The sequence below is a fragment of the Thalassophryne amazonica genome, chromosome 10, assembly GCF_902500255.1.
Source record: "Thalassophryne amazonica chromosome 10, fThaAma1.1, whole genome shotgun sequence".
NCBI lineage: Eukaryota > Metazoa > Chordata > Actinopteri > Batrachoidiformes > Batrachoididae > Thalassophryne > Thalassophryne amazonica.
Window position 1 is genome coordinate 46759783 of NC_047112.1, and position 20372 is coordinate 46780154.

Genomic DNA, 20372 nt, shown 5'->3' on the forward strand with positions numbered 1-20372 from the left:
AATTGGTTTCAGTACAGTAGCTCTTCCACTCCCACTAGACAGGGCACCTGCACAAGTTACTTCCACAGCCAAGTTTGGTATCCATTTACAACTGGGTGGATTGGGAGAATGCATATGAAGCAAATGAAGTATTAAACCCAAGTCTACATATTGGTAGCCTGACTCCTTCAGTTCAATTTATTTCAATGAGACGTTCATGCATGCAGGCGTCCAATCACAGGCAGGGATCATCCATCATGCCGTTCAGTGGACCTGTTCGCGCGGTAGAGTCTGTTCCAAGTCCGTTTCAGAAATTATGCAGTCGTTAAATCCAGCACATGATGTCATGGCATCATGTGCAACTTGGACAGGGAGAAAAAAGCAGAATTAGTCGGCCAGAAAAACTACACCCAAGGTAAAAGTCACCAGCATTAAGCAACAGGAAAGCAGAGAACATACTAAAGTGATCGAGGGCCACTCGCCCTAAGCTTCACGTATTCAACTGAACTACCTGCACTACAATAGCTAACAGATTTAGAAATACTGGAAAGTATCTTTGGCATGATCAGTCATCATGTGTTTGTGGCATTGGTTTCGGCGTACAAAGCATTCACACATTTGGCAGCTTCACAATGCCAAACTATCTATCGGAGTTCATCTCAGGGAAGGTGATGGTCATCTCTCGCGGGTGGAGGTGATGGTCTAGTGGTTAAAGCGTTGGGCTTGAGACCAGAGGATCCTCGGTTCAAACCGGAAAATCACTAGTTGCTCCTGGTGTGTGGTGAGCGTAAAGCGCTTTGAGCGTCTGATGCAGATGGAAAAGCGCTATATAAAAATGCAGTCGATCTCAGATTTTCAGCCAGTTTGTTGTATGGAACATGTGCCCTGAGGGACGCGTGTACACGCACCCTCTGTATGTGATCTCATTATTGTTTGGCTGATAACACACAGTGGGGCTGCAGAGGTGAATGTCAGGTCGCAAGACTGGCTCTGAAAGGTTTCCCAAAGCAGGGGCATTAATTGGTACTGCCAGTAACGGGGCTCTGGCTGCAGTGTAATTGGGAAAAGTCAGCAGTTCTGTGTCTCTTCTCCCTAATTAACTTGCTCTCGGCCACTATTTCCCCCAGATAATATGATGTGAAAGTGATGGAGACATGAGAATGAAAATGTGGGTGTCAGTAACCAGTGTTGGGGTCATTACTCAAAAAGCAATATATATACTGACTACATTAAAAATGTAATGCCTTGCTTGACTAATATACTGTCTGTGGAAAGCAACTCATTACATCATTCTTTAAATTACTTGTTACTTTTGCACTACTCAGTAACCCATGTTCACTGCTCTATCTATCTATCTATCTATCTATCTATCTATCTATCTATCTATCTATCTATCTATCTATCTATCTATCTATCTATCTATCTATCTATCTATCTATCTATCTATCTATCTATCTATCTATCTATCTATCTATCTATCTATCTATCTATCTATCTATCTATCTATCTATCTATCTATCTATCTATCTATCTATCTATCTATCTATCTATCTAATCCACTGGAGTCCCTCAGGGCTGCATTTTATCTCCTTTGTTGTTTGTTCTTTATACTAATCTCTGTCAAAGCCAACATGATAATCATCACATCATAAAATATGCAGATGATTCAGTTATCCTGTCCATTCTGCACGGTGATGACTCCACAGACCATAGCTTGGTCTTGCTGGACTTTTTAGAGTGGTGCCATGCTATATATAAACGTGGACAAAACTAAAGAAATGCACATTGATTTCAGGAAAACATCACCTGTTCTGAATCAAATGTGCATTGATGGGAAGCCCATAGATGTTGCTGAGAATTATAAGTATCTGGGCACCCAAATTGACAATAAATTATCTTTTGAATTGCAGGTTAATGCAGTGTGCAGTAAGGCGCATCAAAGAATGCACTTTCTGCGAAAACTTAGGAATTACAACGTAGATGTGTCTTCATGAAAATGTTCTACAGTTGCTTTGTGGAGTCTGTATTAACCTTTTCCTTCCTGTGTTGGCTCAACTTACTGACCCTTAAGAATCGCAACAGTCTTTGTAATATTGTCAAGGAATGTGGTAAAATTATGGGAACTCAGTGCACGGACATCATGGACCATTTTAAAACAAGGGTTGTGTTAAAAGCCAGGAAAATTATGGTGGATTCGGCACACCCTCTGCACTCACAATTTAAGTTTCTGCCCTCGGGCAGACGCCTGGTAATGTCCAGATGCAGAACCAACAGACTAAAAAACTCTTTTATTCCCACAGCCATTGCTCTCCTAAATAACACCTAAGGACTCACTGTTGCACTTAAGTCTACACTGACTTGCACCTTATTTCTTGGTTTTTGTTTTGTATATTTATTCTGCTGTGTTTTTATGAACTTGTATGATGTGTTTTTATGAATGTAAGTTTTACTGCTGACTGCACCTGAATTGCCCTCATGGGGACTATCTATCTATCTATCTATCTGTCTGTCTGTCTGTCTGTCTGTCTGTCTGTCTGTCTGTCTGTCTGTCTGTCTGTCTGTCTGTCTGTCTATCTATCTATCTATCTATCTATCTATCTATCTATCTATCTATCTATCTATCTATCTATCTATCTATCTATCTATCTATCTATCTATCTATCTATCTATCTATCTATCTATCTATCTATCTATCTATCTATCTATCTATCTATCTATCTATCTATCTATTCAGGTTATCTTATTTGTATAGCACCAAATCACAAAAACACTGCCTCGAGGCTTTTCACATGAGTAAGGTCTAACCTTACCAATCCCCTGAGCAAACACACAGGCAACAGTGATAAGGGATGAACTCCCTTTGGTGATATTGAGGAAGAAACCTCAAGCAGAACAGACTCAGGGGGTGACCCACTGCTTAGGCCATTCTTATGCCTAGGTCATTATTATCAGGTTGTCCTAAAAGTTCCCTAAAAAGCCTTCAGTTAATTCAAAATGCTGCAGCTAGAGTACTGACGGGGACTAGAAGGAGAGAGCATATCTCACCCATATTGGCCTCTCTTCATTGGCTTCCTGTTAATTCTAGAATAGAATTTAAAATTATTCTTCTTACTTATAAGGTTTTGAATAATCAGGTCCCATCTTATCTTAGGGACCTCGTAGTACCATATCACCCCAATAGAGCGCTTCGCTCTCAGACTGCAGGCTTACTTGTAGTTCCTAGGGTTTGTAAGAGTACAATGGGAGGCAGAGCCTTCAGCTTTCAGGCTCCTCTCCTGTGGAACCAGCTCCCAATTCAGATCAGGGAGACAGACACCCTCTCTACTTTTAAGATTAGGCTTAAAACTTTCCTTTTTGCTAAAGCTTATAGTTAGGGCTGGATCAGGTGACCCTGAACCATCCCTTAGTTATGCTGCTATAGACGTAGACTGCTGGGGGGTTCCCATGATGCACTGTTTCTTTCTCTTTTTGCTCTGTATGCACCACTCTGCATTTAATCATTAGTGATCGATCTCTGCTCTCCTCCACAGCATGTCTTTTTCCTGGTTCTCTCCCTCAGCCCCAACCAGTCCCAGCAGAAGACTGCCCCTCCCTGAGCCTGGTTCTGCTGGAGGTTTCTTCCTGTTAAAGGGAGTTTTTCCTTCCCACTGTAGCCAAGTGCTTGCTCACAGGGGGTCGTTTTGACCGTTGGGGTTTTACATAATTATTGTATGGCCTTGCCTTACAATATAAAGCGCCTTGGGGCAACTGTTTGTTGTGATTTGGCGCTATATAAAAAAAATTGATTGATTGATTGATTGATTGATTCTAACAGTTACAAGGCTTTTACAGATACAGATTTTACAAGAATGTTTTAACAAACAGAAGAAATGCAAAAACAGAAACAGAAAAAAAACAGAAGAGCAACAAAAACAGAGTCCTTAGTTGAACTAAAAAGCAATCCGTCTTGAGTCTTTAATTGATTGGTGTCCGTGTCCAGTTCTGGTTAGGTCCCAAGAAGTATAGAAATATTACTAGGACTGCTTTCTTCCACCTGCGAATATAGCGAAGATTCGTCCCATCCTGTCTATGGCTGATGCTGAGACCCTGATCCATGCATTTATCTCTTCTAGATTGGACTACTGCAATGTTCTATTTTCTGGTTTACCGCAGTCTAGCATTAGGGCTCTCCAATTGGTTCAAAATGCTGCAGCCAGACTTTTGACACGAAGCAGAAAGTTCGACCACATTACACCCATTTTGGCATCCCTTCACTGGCTTCCTGTCCCAGTGAGATCAGATTTTAAGGTTCTGCTACTAACCTATAAAATTATTCATGGACTGGCACCTCCCTACCTAGCTGACCTAATTAAACCTTACGTACCGGCCCGGGCTTTACGTTCTCAGGGTGCAGGACTACTTTGTGTCCCTAAGGTGAATAAGAAGTCTGTGAGTCACAGAGCTTTCTCTTATCGTGCCCCTGTTCTGTGGAATGATCTCCCTGTGTCAATAAAACAGTCACATTCTGTGGAGACTTTCAAGTCCAGACATAAGATGCACTTATTTTCCCTTTCATATGGCTAGCATACTGGTACAGTTTTGTTTTACACTTTTTACTCTTTTAATTCATTTTATTAGTAATTGGAGTGGGCCGCGGCCTCAACTTTACCTAAATTCTGGGTCTTTTAGTGAAGTTTTGGGCTAGTGGCCGGCGATCACCTTAGTATTTCTTCTGTTTTTCTTGTTGTTTAATGCTGGAAATTATACAGTATTTTTTGTCTTTCTGATGCCTGATTCTGTTTTTTCTCTCTGTTTAAGGTGCAGCTCCATCCAGAGATGGAAGTTGTATTTGTGTTGGCGACCCTCCTGTCCCCGAGATACTTAAACTCTGGGTCTTCTTCATGAGTGAGGGATGGATGGAGCGTGAGATCGATAGACAGATTGGTGCAGCATCTGCAGTGATGCGGTCGCTGTATCGGACCGTCGTGGTGAAGAGAGAGCTGAGTAGGGGGGCAAAGCTCTCAATTTACGAATCGATCTACGTTCCGATCCTCACCTATGGTCATGAGATTTGGCTCATGACCGCAAGAACAAGATCGCAAGTACAAGCGGCCGAGATGAGTTTCCTCCGCAGGGTGGCTGGGCGCTCTCTTAGAAATAGGGTGAGGAGCTCGGTCACTCGGGAGGAGCTCGGAGTCGAGCCGCTGCTCCTCCATGTCAAAAGGAGTCAGTTGAGGTGGCTCAGGCATCTTTTCCAGATGCCCCCTGGACGCCTCACTGGAGAGGTGTTCCGGGCACGTCCCGGGGAAGATCCAGGACATGCTGGAGGGACTACACCTCTCGGCTGGCTTGGGAACGCCTTGGGGTTCCCCCGGAGGAGCTGGGGGAGGTGTGTGTGGATTGGGAGGTCTGGGCAGTTTTCAGGCCCAAACATTTGTTTGAGAAATAAAAATAGAAAGTTTTCCTATAAATAATTATGATGGCATTTAGAACTAACGAATTAATTTTAACGATCAACGAACGAGGTCGGACACATAAGAAATTATTAATAGTGACTGACCAGTATGTCACAGATTGCTCCTCTGCGTCCTGACGCCGCGCCTTTTTCCACTCACACCTGGCTGCAGCAGGTGTTTGTTTCCGTGTGACAAACACAGTTATGAGTAGTTGTTGGTGCTCTTTTTTCTTCTGGGCGACAAGATTCTTATAAACAGATATGCAGAACACAGAACACTGTAAAAAAAAGGCATGCAAAATTGGACTAAATACTCAGCGAGACTCCGAGGCCACGACAGGTGAACGGTGTTATAGCGAGGGACCACTGTATTCTCTTTTCACATGTCAATAATTCTTGACGTGGATATTTGCTCGCTCAATTAATAAGACACGCCTAATCTGTCAGATTTCTGTATTTTTTAAATGTATTTCTGTATTTATTTTATTGAATGGAGACGACAAAACCTGGTTGCAGCACGGGCGAATTAAGGGAATGACGGAACTACAGTTGTTATTATCAATTTCATAGTCTAAAACGATCACACCACATGAAGTTAAGCTCAGCGCTGCTCTGGCTCCAGGCTCGAAGTCTGGAGAAAAGGGCGTGCAGCGCTGTCTTTGCAGTCAGCGCTGTAGCCACGGATCGTGCTCCATAACAATCCCGCAAAACCGGGATTTGTATTGATTATTATGTAGTATAATCAGGAAAGTGTTATTTATGTAACATATGCATTGATTTGTATAATGGCACTGTTTATCATGTTGATCATCTTCGTTTTTATGTGGATTCCAGTGCTGGTTCATTTTGGTGTATAATTTACGCCACCTCTCGACCTGGTGTATATTTTCAGCGCAGCGTACGCCAACGACCACATTGATAAATGCCAAGTAGCACAGCCGTTTTGGCGTACACCCCATATACGCTCAAATATCGCCGTACGCAACGTTGATACATCAGGCCCTATATCTCCATAAGATGTCTTGAAAATCAATAAGGAGTTATCTGATTCTAAAAACATTTTTAGTTTTAAAAGTGTTTATTTCTCTTGAACCTTTTCAAAATATATGAGAAACATATTAGATTTATACAGAAATCAACAATTTTGGAGCGCATACCGCCATCTAAGATTATTTTGTTCGAGCTGACGCTGCACAGCCTATTCACTCTGATTGGCAGTTGCAGTGTCACGTTGATCAGTATTTACATAAAATAGACCTTTTGTACCTGCCTAGCTGATGGCAGCACAACTGTTGTCACTTCCCTATGCAAAATGCCTACTTTGATTGAAAACGAATGGCAAGTTGCTGCTTTGCCTCTGTCACTTGTAGCTTATGTGACCTTATGTGTACCTTTACAACATTTAGGAGATCCATTTCTAGTTAAATAACCACTGTTAAAGCCCACAAAGCATTTTAATGCAGAATCTTGCTATTTAGCTAAGTACACGCGTGCACACACACACATTTTTTTCCTGACAGTTAAAGCAAAGTACTTCAATAAAAAGTAATTAACAAGGATATAACTTGTGTGCTGAAGGACAAAATGGGAATGAGCAAAACTCTTTCTCCTCCACCTTGTTGACTTCTTTCCCACTTACAGTTTTTGCCAACTGCTTACACCCAAAAAGCAAATGCTTAGACTAAAACTTCAAATCCAAGACTTCTTGTCTAACAATAGCAACTAACAATAGCTAAAACACAAGGTGACAATACCTTAAACACATTTTCTGCTTTGCACTTTGCTTGCAATTCATCAACATAGTTGTTGTAGAACATTACACACAGTTTCATTACACATTACACAAAGATAAAAAACCTTGTTATCATTAGGAAAACACTTTACAATAGTACAGTAGGTTGGAATTATGGAATATTGGGCTACAGTGCAGGCTTCACATATCCCCAAAACTGGACTTTATTTTACCGGAGTTGCAAAGGACTACTGAGCCTATGATTTTTTCCATGCCACTGCCCAGGAGACAGCGTTTTCGTAAACAGAAAAGGGGTAAGACAGCTGGCTTGCGTGCTAGGCTACAAGCTAGCCCGTACAGACCGCCGCTTCCTAGCCTCTTCCTTGCCAATGCCAGGTCTCTTGCCAACAAGATTGACGAGATCCGACTCAGGATTATCTCGCGAAGAATGGACAGTTGTGTGGCCGCTGTTACGGAGACCTGGCTGGACGATAACATCCCAGATATAGCGGTGGAGATAGAGGGACGCTCTTTCTTCCGGGCGGACAGGACTGTAGCTTTGGGTAAGGGCAGAGGTGGGGGTCTGGCGCTGTATGTAAACAATCTTTAGTGCACAGCCACATATATTGTTGCAACATTCTGCTCTCTTGATTTGGAATACTTGCCGGTGAAATGCAGACCTTTTAAGCTGGTGAGAGAGCTCTCGTCTATTGTGATCGTTACTGTCTACTGTATATACCACCACGGGCAAATGCTAAAGTAGCGTTAGAGGCGCTGTACAGCCTGATTAACGGGCAGATGAGCGCCAACCCAGAGGTGGCTGTGACTGTGGCTGGAGATTTTAATCATGTTGAATGGCGGTGTTTCCTAAATTTCACAAGTACATAAACTTCCCTACCAGAGACAATAATATTTTGGATTAGGTATATTGTAATATTCCTGATGCTTACAAGGCTGTAGCAGCACCACATCTGGGCATGTCCGACCACAGTTCAGCTGATTCTTGCTTATAAGCCTATAAGCATTCAGATCAAAGCCAACCATCAGGACAGTTCAAGTTTGGTCTGATGAGGCCTCCTCCGCACTACAGGACTGTTTTGAGGATACGGACTGGAGTGTGTTTAGGGATGGGGCGGACCTGGAAGAATATACATCATCTGTCCTGGGTTACATCCAGTTCTGTACTGATGCTATCCTCCCTGTAAAGACCACTAAGGAGTTTCCCAATCAGAAACCATGGTTGGATAGCGCAGTATGGTCCCTGCTGAAGGCCCAAGATGCTGCTTACCGGGCTGGAGACAGGCTGGCTTACTGCAGGGCTCAGTCTGAACTGAGGAGTGGAATTAAGCAGGCAAAACTCCGGTATAAACAGCGCATAGAGGAGCATTTTAATAATAACGACCCTCAGAATATGTGGCGAGGCATCAGGACCATGACGGATTATAAGCGCAAGAACCAACTGGCCAGCCATGACCCCACCCTGCCTGACACCTTGAACAACTTCTTTGCCTGTTTTGACACGTCAAACAGCAGGGAGGCTGTACATTTACCCCAAACTTGACGAGCAGCATCAGCCCCTTGTCCTGCAGCACCATCAGGTGATGTCTACATTGCCTGGCCAAGCTTCCTGCCTCAAGTCCTCCATCATAATACCGATACCAAAGAAGACATCCATCACATGCCTGAATGATTACCGGCCTGTTGCTCTGACCCCGGTAATCATGAAATGCTTTGAGCAGATTCTTCTAAGGTATATCAGAGACTTCATTCCTGCGGACCTGGACAGCCTTCAGTTTGCTTACAGAGGGAACTGTTCAACAGAGGATGCTGTTTCCATCACTCTGCACACAGCCCTGACTCATCTGCAGCACCCCAACACATATGTTAGGATGCTATTTGTAGACTTCAGCTCAGTTTTTAACACAGTCATCCCAGACAAGCTGACACTGAAGCTACACCAGTTGGGTTTGCCTGTGCTGCTGTGCTATTGGATCAGAGACTTTCTCATCAATAGGTCTCAGGTGATGACAATAGGTGACCTTACATTGTCTTCTCTGGTCCTTAACACAGGCACTCCGCAAGGCTGTGTGCTTAGCCCAGCCCTCTTCACTCTTTACACACACAACTGTACTGCTATCCACCCCACAAACACAGTTGTGAGGTTTGCAGATGACACCACAGTAGTGGGTCTTATTTCAGATAATAATGAGACCCACTACAGAGAGGAGGTCCAGCGGCTAATTCAGTGGTGTTCAGTTAACAATCTGACACTGAACACAGGGAAGGCCGAGGAGGTCATTGTGGATTTTAGGAGGGCCAAGAAAACGGACCACGCCCCCCTCCTCATAGGCGGAGAAGTGGTGGAGCGTGTGGATAACATCAAATTTCTGGGCCTCCATATTACATCTGATCTGTCTTGGTCCATGAACACCTCCCATCTGGTGAAGAAGGTGCAACAAAGGCTCTTCTTCCTCAGGAAACTGAAATGCTCTGGACTATCTTCCCGACTGTTGGCAAACTTTTACAGGGTCACAATAGACAGCATCCTCTGCCTCAGTGTGACTGTGTGGTACGGCAGCTGTACGGCCCAGGAGAAGAAGTGCCTGGCGACAGCACAGGGCATTGTTAGCTGCCGCCTCCCAGACTTGGACTCCATTTATGAGGGTCGTGTCAAGAAAAGGGCCAAATCTATCGCTGCGGACCCCAGTCACCCAGGCCACAGACTGTACCGCTTCCATCAGGCAAACAGTACAGAAATATAAGGGTCACTACAAATAGACTGAGAGACAGTTTTTTTCCTAGGACTGTCAGAGATATTAGCCCTTGCCCCCCCTTGTAGTTTTTCATATACACCCCACCACTCTGTAGTTATCAACACATAGACACATATGTACACACACACACACACACACACACACACACACACACACACACACACACACACACACACACACACACACACACACACACACACACACACACACACACACACACACTTTTTTAGGGACTGTAATCATGCATTCAGTATATCTGGCCTGTTTTATTATTTATTTATTTATTTACAGGGTCTGCAACTCCTGGCACATTGCACTTTATTTATAGAACTGTCATGCACACAGCTCTTTTATCTATAGAGCTATGCATACAGCACTTTTTGATATCCCCTGCTGCATTTCTTTGCCTACTGTATTCTCTGTGTATATAGTTGAATGTGTATTTTTGTCCTTTGTCTTAAATTGTTGTATGAGGTTGTATGCTAGACAAGGTGAAGCTGCAACTTAAATTTGGTTGAATTTTATTCAGTGACAATAAAAGGCATCTTATCTTATCTTATCTTATCTTTTAGTAAAAATGCACAACGCATTGGAAATATTTATGCACACATCTGAAAACACTCACACAGAAAACTTACCACCAATCAGTCTGACCTTTGACACTACAAATAGAGCTCAGCAAAGACATTTTGTCAAATCTGCAATAATGGAGGCAATAAGACCCAGAGAAAGAGAAAGAGGAAGACAAACACGACAAAAACAAAGACAGATACATGACAAGGACAAAGGCAAAGAAGAGCAAGAAGGAGAAATGTTTCAGAGGAAATCTGAGCAACTTTGGTGGAACATGTGATGAACCACGACCTCACACTGAGGGAAGCTGGACAAAGGGTCCACCCAAACCACAGCGACTGCACAGTGGATAGGACTGGCAAGTGCAATATAATTCTGATGTTACTGTACCATGTACATAAACTACAGTACCGTAACCACTTGTCATTGTTTTGATTTGTGTTTTGAATTAAAACTGTATCTTTCTTTAGGTATTTGTAAGAAATTTCTATTTCTTTGTTAAAAAACCAGAGAAATAACACTTTTGTTGGTAAATACACTTCCAGCTCTTGTTTGAGAAAAAGTAAATATAGTAAAATATTATATTTTTATATAAGTAAAAATATAATGACTTCAGTGTTTTGGGTAAAACAGTGTGTTGCTGTTGATTTGAAAGTGTTTCATAATGGTGCATGTGCGTATCATTTTGTTGCTAGAATGACATTTTTAGAAGAGACTGTCAGGTCTTGATTGTAGGGTTTCATTTTGACAGAGCTGTGAGGAGCTTTACAACAAGTGTTGTGTCTTACCTTACTTGTGTGTAGAGTTTTGACACAGTGAGCCAAATTTTGCAAAATGTGTGTAAGCAATAGAGGGTTTTCAATCACGTGACCGATTTGCTGCAGGACAGGTGCCGTCGCCATTCTGGATTACAAGGAGGCTGACGTGTGATAGAAAAATGAAGAGAATGTCCGGTTATTACGTGATAGATGTGTAGCGATCGGTTCAGTGGATCCGTATCTTATACCAGATAGTGAGTTTAATGTTAATGTAACGAACTGGCCGACCGTGTCACACTGCGATATTGTGAACTAGGAAGCTGCTGACCAGGTCAGCCTCGCCGGCCTCCTGCAGAGCATCACAGCGAAGCTCTGAAAGTGGAGGTCGTCTTGAAGTCCTGAGCGATTTCTCTCACCAGGCGCTGGAAGAGCAGCTTGTGGATCAGCAGCTCGGTGCTTGAGGACCACAATGTAAATAAGCATCCGTATTGGAAGCGTTCTTGTGTTATCCTCTGCAGTATTTTTATGTATTCTTATATAATTTTATTGCCGAAAAAAATAAAATAAAATTCTGGGAGCAGTGGATTTCTGTTACCGGCGAATCTCTCACAGCGACACGGTGCCGTGAGGCTTCTTCACACCGACGTTGAAACTTCTGCAGTTGTTCACCAAATGCACAAAGTGTAATCACAGCGGCCACCGCGTCGTAATCCAGAATGGCCACGGGACACAAAATGACGTGACCGATACGTCACATGAAAACCCTCTATTGGCAAAAACTGTAAGTATGCATCCTTGAATACCTTGAATATTCCATCAGAATGTACCTGGACATTTCTTCTCCTGTGCAACTGCCATCATTGTGGTGATTTTTGCATCACTTTGTCTGTTCAGTGGTGAAAAGAAACAGTTTACTTGAGTTATTTGTACCTTGTACAATAGCATTACTTAGCTTGTTAGCTTCTGTTGACGCAGTGTTTGCATTATAAATAGTTAATGCATGGATTAAATTCAGTTCCCTCCAGGTGCTCTGGCTTCCACTCACTTCCAAAGACATGCAGGCTACATACATTGGCTACTCTAAACTGACCACAGGCACGTGTCCATGTGTGAATGCATTTGTCTGTCTATACAGTGAGGCAAATAAGTATTTGATCCACCGTCGATTTTGCAAGTTTTCCCACCTATAAAGAATGGAGAAGTCTGTAATTTGTATTGTAGGTACACTTCAACTGTGAGAGACAGAATCTAAAAAAAATTCTGAAAATCACATTGTATGATTATTAAATAATTCATTTGTATTTTATTGCATGAAATAAGTATTTGATCACCTACCAACCAGCAAGAATTCTGGTGCTCACAGACCTTTTAGTTTTTCATTAAGAAACCCTCCTATTCTGCACCTGTATTAATTGCACCTGCGCACGAGGCTGGGATGGGCTACAGGACAGTAGGCAGGCAACTTGGTGAGAAGGCAACAACTGTTGGGGGTAATTATTAGGAAATGGAAGAAACACAAAATGACTGTCAATCTTACACTGTCTGGGGTTACATGCAAGATCTCACCTTGTGGGGTAAGGATGATTCTGAGAAAGGTCAGGAATCATCCCATAACTACACAGAGGACCTGCTCAATGACCTGAAGAGAGCTGGGACCACAGTTGCAAAGATTACATTTGTAACACACTACGCTGTCATGATTTAAAATCCTGCAGGGCAGCACGGTCCCCCTTCTCAAGCCAGTACATATCCAGGTACGCTTGAAGTTCACCAGTGACCATCTGGATGATCCAGAGGAGGCATGGGAGAAGGTCATGTGGTCAGATCAGACAAAAATAGAGCTTTTGGTATCAACTCCACTCGCCGTGTTTGGAGAATGAGCACAAACCCAAGAACACCGTCCCAACCGTGAAACATGGGGGTGGAAACTTTATATTTGGGGGTGTTTTTCTGTAAAGGGGACAGGATGACGGCACTGTATTGAAGGGAGGATGGATGGGGTCATGTATCTTGAGATTTTGGCAAACAGCCTCCTTCGCTCAGTAAGAGCATTGAAGATCATGGCTGGGTCTTGCAGCATGACAATGACCCAAAACACACAACCAGGGCAACTAAGGAGGGGCTCCATAAGAAGCAGTTCAAGGTCCTGGAGTGGCCGAGCCAGTCTCCAGACCTGAACTCCAGGAAACATCTGACCTCTGTAATTGCAAACAAAGGTTTCTGTACCAAATATTAAGATCTATTTTCTATTGTATCAAATACTTATTTCATGCAATAAAATGCTAATTAATTATTTAAAAATCATACAATGTGATTTTCTGATTTTTTTTTTCAATTCTGTCTCTCACAGTTGAGGTGTACCGACAAAAATTACAGACCTTTCCATTCTTTGTAGGTGGGAAAACCTGCAAAAATGACAGTGGATCAAATACTTATTTTACTCACTGTATGTTAACTTGTGCCAGACTGGTGTCCTGTCCAGGGTGTACTCTGCCTTGTGCCCTGTGACTGCTGGGATGAGCTCCTGCTCCCCCCACCGTGACTTTTGATTGGAGTAAGCGAGTACAGAAACTGGATGGATTAAATTCATTTTGCTTCTTGTTGCATAAAGCAGTAGCACCATGTCTCAAAAATAAATGTAACATCTATATCTATGCGATTGAGGATGCATTTTTTTGGGGGAAAAATGTGACTAATCCTCCAATGTGACATATAGTATGGAAAATACCAGATCAGAGAACCAAATGAGATACAAACTGAAATGACAGTTTCCTACAAGGATTAAAAAAAGAAAAGCATTTATCACTTTGAAACTTTGCATGAATATAAAAACAAGCCTCATACAGACAACATAAACTGTGGCATGTTCATCAGAAAATGGTGTTCTGCTTCAGGCACAGGGCTTAGTGCAAAAACACGTTTCTTATGAAACATCATAAAATGTTGGATCTGACCTAAAAAAGATTACATTTGGCCACTTTTCTAACAATACAAAATAGCTCATCTTGGTCCCAACCAGAAGAATCAGCGACATGATCGCACAGATGGGCAATGTTTACAGCCAGAACTTTATGAGAAATGATTAAAAATAGTTCACAAATGTCTCTAAATCAGCATTTTGCAATCGTAGTCACGTGGAGCAGTGCATGGAAATAAACACACTGTCCAGTAACATGGACAACTTCATGTCCTTTCATTAATTTTTGTTTCATGAAATCATTCTGGGGCTTTTTAGAGTATTACATTTCTTCACCCACGGCTGACTTGCTGTCTGGACCAGCGATGGGTCAGAGAGGGATGATGGGATCAGGTGTTGTGAGGTGAGCTGAGGACAGAGTGCTTAATGTAGCAGGCTGTGTGTATATGGTGCAACAGGCCTCAAATTCAACATGTGAAAGAATTCAAGGGCTGCAAACGTCATATGAACAAGTCAGTGCTGAATTCAGTGAGTTCAAACATACAGAAATACACAGCTGTGTGAAGCAAAGATTTATGATTTGGGAAAAACGCTCCATGACTGCTGTCTCACTGTAGAGTCATTGTTAAGGGCCCCTTCACACATAGTACGAATAAGTACAAATCAGGGCGAATCACGGCAGAACAGCTTATATGAGCAAACCATGAAAACATTGAACTGCCGGGCAGGCGTGAATGATCCCACCGTGATGGTTTCATGCATGACAGCGAGATCACAGTGTGAGCAGCTGGAGCATGTGTAACCACATCGCGCATCTTCTGTGAAAAAAAAAAGAAAAATACATGCCACCCACGGGATTAGAATGTGCAATTTACAAAAGCTCTGATTGCCAGCCAGAAACTTTACCACTGTGCTACCATTGCTGGCCTGTAAATGGTGCAGAAAAATGCCTGAAATCAACAAGGACATGGATGAAGTGCACTGTGCGCGGCCACTGCAGCGCGGCACAAAGGTGAAAGATGTTTTATGAATTTCCACGTGAGGACAGCAGGCAGAGACACACGCCTCACGGAGGAATGTTGTAAGTTTATGTCCTTCAAAACACGGTACGCGTTCTACAGCTGGGACGTCCAGGAGCAGAGATCTCAACAGCAGTGGCTGTGGGAGGACACGCCCCCCTGTCTTTTCAGCACACAAACCAACTTGTCACTCTGTATTATGTGGTCATTCGTTTTAGTTATTTGTGATGTAATTGCGTATGTAGGTATTGTTGTAATTATTTATATACCTGTCCTGGCAGTGGTTTCTGTTTGTAATGTGTGTAGTGAGCTGTCATTCAGCTGTCAGTGTGCTACAATCAACTGACAGTCCCCTCCCTGTGCTGTGTGTAATCAGACCTGGCTTTCCAGCCCCCATGCGATCAGATCTGTACATACATATAAGCATTTTATGCAAGTGTGCTCCACCCAGCACACCACATGTGTTGGGGGAGGGGAGGCGCAACGTGCACACGTGCAAGACACATGCACCACATGTGTGTTGCTTTTTGCAACTCTTAGACAAATTTCACATCCAGCTCGAAAGTGATCGTCTGCTGTCTGCTGTTTTGTGCTAACAGCCACACATTTTCGAAGTGCCAAGCGAGCGGCATTAGATGTTCGTGTCGTGTGTCTCCTGGAATTTGGCCGACACCTGCCGGCCAGCTTGGTTTGACCACCTTAGAGGAGAGACGTGTCCGGGGAGATCTAATCGAATTATATAAAATATTAAATGGTTATGAGAATATAGACTATCAAGACTTTTTTGAGTTACGAAGGTATACTGGCCTCACTGGTCACAAAATGAGTTTGAAGGTGAAAAGAACACGGTTGAATATCAGAAAAAAACTTTTTCAGTGTCAGAGAAATTCGGAATAGTCTACCTAGCAATGTGGTACTCTTGCCAAGTGTGAACGCATTTAAAAATAGATATGACGGCATTTATAATGCAAAAAACACCACCAATGGCACCATGCCATAGTTTGTTTTTATTGTTACGTTTTTATTGTTATGATGTGTCATTATATACTTTCATATATACATTTTTATACAATAAATGAATTATTATTATTATTAATTATTATATAATTATGAGAAAATCTCAACATTTCAAATCAGATCCACATGCATATCAAAATATGTATCCACTACATTGTAACACTGTAAAACCTGAGATAGTTAGACTCAAAGTTTTTAAAGGCAACTGATTAGCTCAAACCAGTTATTCTTAGTTAAAATCAAATGATTCAATCATTTGATTTTTCTCATTTTACTCATTTGATTTTCAAACTGATTTTACTCATGCAAAATAAATTCATGCATGATAAGTTAGAGCAGACTGAATACGAGGTCTGTTAGAAAAGTATCCGACCTTTTTATTTTTTCTAAAACCTGATGGATTTGAATCACGTGTGCTTGCATGAGCCAACCTTGAACCTTTGTGCGCATGCGTGATTTTTTTCACTCCTGTCGGTTGCGTCATTTGCTTGTAAGCAGCCTTCGTGTGAGGACGTGCTGTACGCTCGGCGGATTTTCATTTCAAGGAAATGGCGGAACGACTGGAGCAGCACGACTGCATCACATTTTGCCACAACCTGGGCAACAGCCAGGTGGAAACCATTTGGATTATTCAGATGGCTTTCGGTGACGATCCTCTGGGCATCACACAGATTAAGGAGCGGTACAACCGGTTTAAAGATGTCCGCACAACGGTGGAGGGTGCGCCATGCTCCGATCGGCATCAACACGCTGAAACGACCGGATCATTTCCAAAGTGAACGCTGTGGTGATGTGGGACTGTCGTGTGATTAGCCGAGAAATTGCGGAAGAGGCGGACATCAGCACTTTTTCGGCACATTCCACTGTGAAAGAAGATTTTGCCATGAAAAGAGTTGCAGTGAAATTCATTGGCACGAAGCTGATGGCGCAGCAACAGCGCCTCCGTGTTGAAGTCTCACAGGACATGTTATAACATGCCCAGCCCATCAACCATTCGGAAGATTCAGACGGCTTTCGGTGGCTTTTCAGTTGTGTGACTATCCGAGAAATTGTGGACAAGCTGGGCATGTTAGATGTCCTGTGAGGCTTCATCACGGAGGCGCTGTTGCTGCGCCGTCAGCTTCGTGCCGATGAATTTCGTTGCAACTCTTTTCATGGCAAAATCTTCTTTCACAGTGGAATGTGCCGAAAAAGTGCTGATGTCCACCTCTTCCGCAGTTTCTCGGATAATCACATGATGGTCCCACATCACCACGGCGTTCACTTTGGAAATGATCCGGTCGTTTCAGCGTGTTGATGCCGATTGGAGCGCAGCTCGCCCTCCACCATGGTGCACATGTCTTTAAACCGGTTGTACTGCTCCTTAATCTGTTTGATGCCCAGAGGATCGTCACCGAAAGCCATCTGAATAATCTGAATGGTTTCCACCTGGCTGTCGCCCAGTTTGTGGCAAAATTTGATGCAGTCGTGCTGCTCCAGTCGTTCCACCATTTCCTTGAAATGAAAATCCGCTGAGCGCACAGCACGTCCTCACACAAAGGCTGCTTACAAACAAATGACGCAACCGACAGGTGTGAAAAAATCACGCATGCACACGAAGGTTCAAGGTTTGCTCATGCAAGCACACATGATTCAAATCCATCAGGTTTTTGAAAAAAATAAAAAGGTCGGATACTTTTCTAACAGACCTCGTAAAGTAGAGATCAGAAATTACAAATCAGTACATATCCATGACAATAGAAGCTTCCCAAACTTTAGTCGAGACGTCTGGTCTTCTTGTTTTGCTGGGAAATGTTTTACCACTCAGCCAAGTGGCTTCATTGGAAGTCACTGCCTTTTGGGTCCAGCCTCAAGTGCTCAGTGAAGGAAATGCAACACTTTCCATTCCTGTGTTTGCTTAATTTCACAGGTCCAGACCACCAGCTTCAGCATTTTATTCCTTTGGCGCATTTCTGTATACATGATCCAGTGCACAGGTGCTTGATTGTTGAGGACCACAGCAGGTGGAGCAGGCCAAAGGGACGGGGACACTTCACCTGGCTGCAGCAGAGAGATGGTTATTTTAAAAATGTGGAGTTACCAGTTATCTGCCTGGGTGGTTGCTATCAGGGACCCATAGTGAGGAACCAGCCCATGCTCCCAGACTGGACTTGACAGGACTGGTGGTTGGAGCCTGGATAAATGTCATGTATAAACCAGTTTATCAAATGCCATAAACCTGTAACGACAGTGGAAACATTTCAAATCGCAGACTTGCTTCCATTTCCATTTAAAACGGGCCACTTTTTATACAAATATTCTGACTCCAAATATTGTGACTCCATAGAGCATCATCAAAACAGAATTCATCTCAAGTAGTTTATAGAATATGACATGCAGGCTTTAAGGAATAATCAAATATTAACTGTGCAAAGAGAAGGCTGTTGTTTGTGCACTTTGATAAGAAATGCTACATGTGAATAAACTGCAGGAGAGATACATGATCAGTCAATATAACCACACACGTGCAATCAGGTGAAAGTAAGAAGAAAGAAATCAGCAGTAAAAATACATAAAAGAGCAGAAGACAGATGTGTAAATGCCCTCATCATGACTCGCAGTGACAGCACGTGTCACGGCCATCTGGTCTGCACTCGTGTTGGAAATGACTTTGTTTATTGCCGTGTTACAGCAAAGCCATTTCATCACCGATCTCTCAAAGGAATAGGCAGGTACTATATGTTCCAAAATTGGAACATATAATTTAAACTAATTTGGACCATTTATAATGAATGACTACATGTGAGACTGTAAGTATGTTTTGGCTGGGAAAATCTGTTCACTCTCTTTGATCACCTTTTATTTGCTTTCTGAACCCTCAGCTAAATTATTTACATGCAGTATAGTTAATAGGGGTGTCATGGGTCACAAAGACCTTGGTTCAGATGTGATATGGTTTTTAAGCAATGGATCAGATTTTTTGGATCAGCAAAAATAAATAAATACATTTATTTATTTATTACTACTTGGTTTTATTATTTTGAATTGTTGATATTGTGCCTACCTGCTGTGTTTGTGCGGATTTTATTCTGGAGAAGGTGCTGTATGATTCCAAAGATGATGTTTTGCTCCTTGGTGGAAAAATAATTATTATAAAACATAAACATTGCTCCAGGGTGCTGTATCCCACCCCTGGGTGGTTTTAAAAGGTTCATAGAAATTGTTTGGTCTTTTTTCCCCTCCTTTGTCGATATGCAAACACAACATGAAATGTTAAAATATCTCAATAATCCTATGCCAACAACAGCCAAATGGAAAATCTTTTCATTGCAGTTTTTTTTTTTTTGGTAATTCAAGCTAAAAACTCATATATGCTGTAATGCATTCCATATATGCCATATATCTCTCTGTGCATTTCAAACAGTGTAACTGTCACTGCCCACATACTTCCACGACCCTTACAGATGTTAAAAACATATCCACTAGAGAGCACTGCAAACCTTCTGACAACATCAAATATGGTGATGGCTGATGAAGTCATAACCAAAAAAAACCAAAAAAAAAAAAAAAAAAAAACTTGGCAGGTTTGTAGATGGAGGAGCCATTAAACACTTCACAACAAGAAAAACATTCATACATTTTCTGAACCCGTTTACTCCTGTTAAATGTCATCTGGGGGTATGTATGGTGGGGGGGGGGGCACTCTTGTCAAAATATTACACGAAATTGTTCATGGTATTTTTTGTGTCTTTTTGCTTTGAAGTTGTGTCCAATTTTAACCGGCTGTACTAACCCCATGATTACGACTGGTGCTGCTCTAGTGGTAAATGGACCACATTTATATAGAACTTTTCAATCTGAAGCAGAAGTTCAAAGCGCTTTACAATGAAGTTTTACATTCACCCACTCAGTCACACACCAGTGTCAACATGCTCCCATGAAAGGCGCTCAAGTCCACACTGGGGGCAACATCAAGATTAAGGACGTTGCCCAAGGGACCTCACTGATTGTCTAGTCTGATGGAGATTTGAACCAAGGCTCCTCTGGTCTCTTTAAGCTCTACTGCTCACTGTCATCCGTATCTGTAAGCTTTTAGAAAATGAAAACAAATACAGAGGAAATGTATGCAGAGTGCAGACAGATGGCTCTGCCTTTATCCGTCTGTGTCTGTACTAAATATTGAGCATACA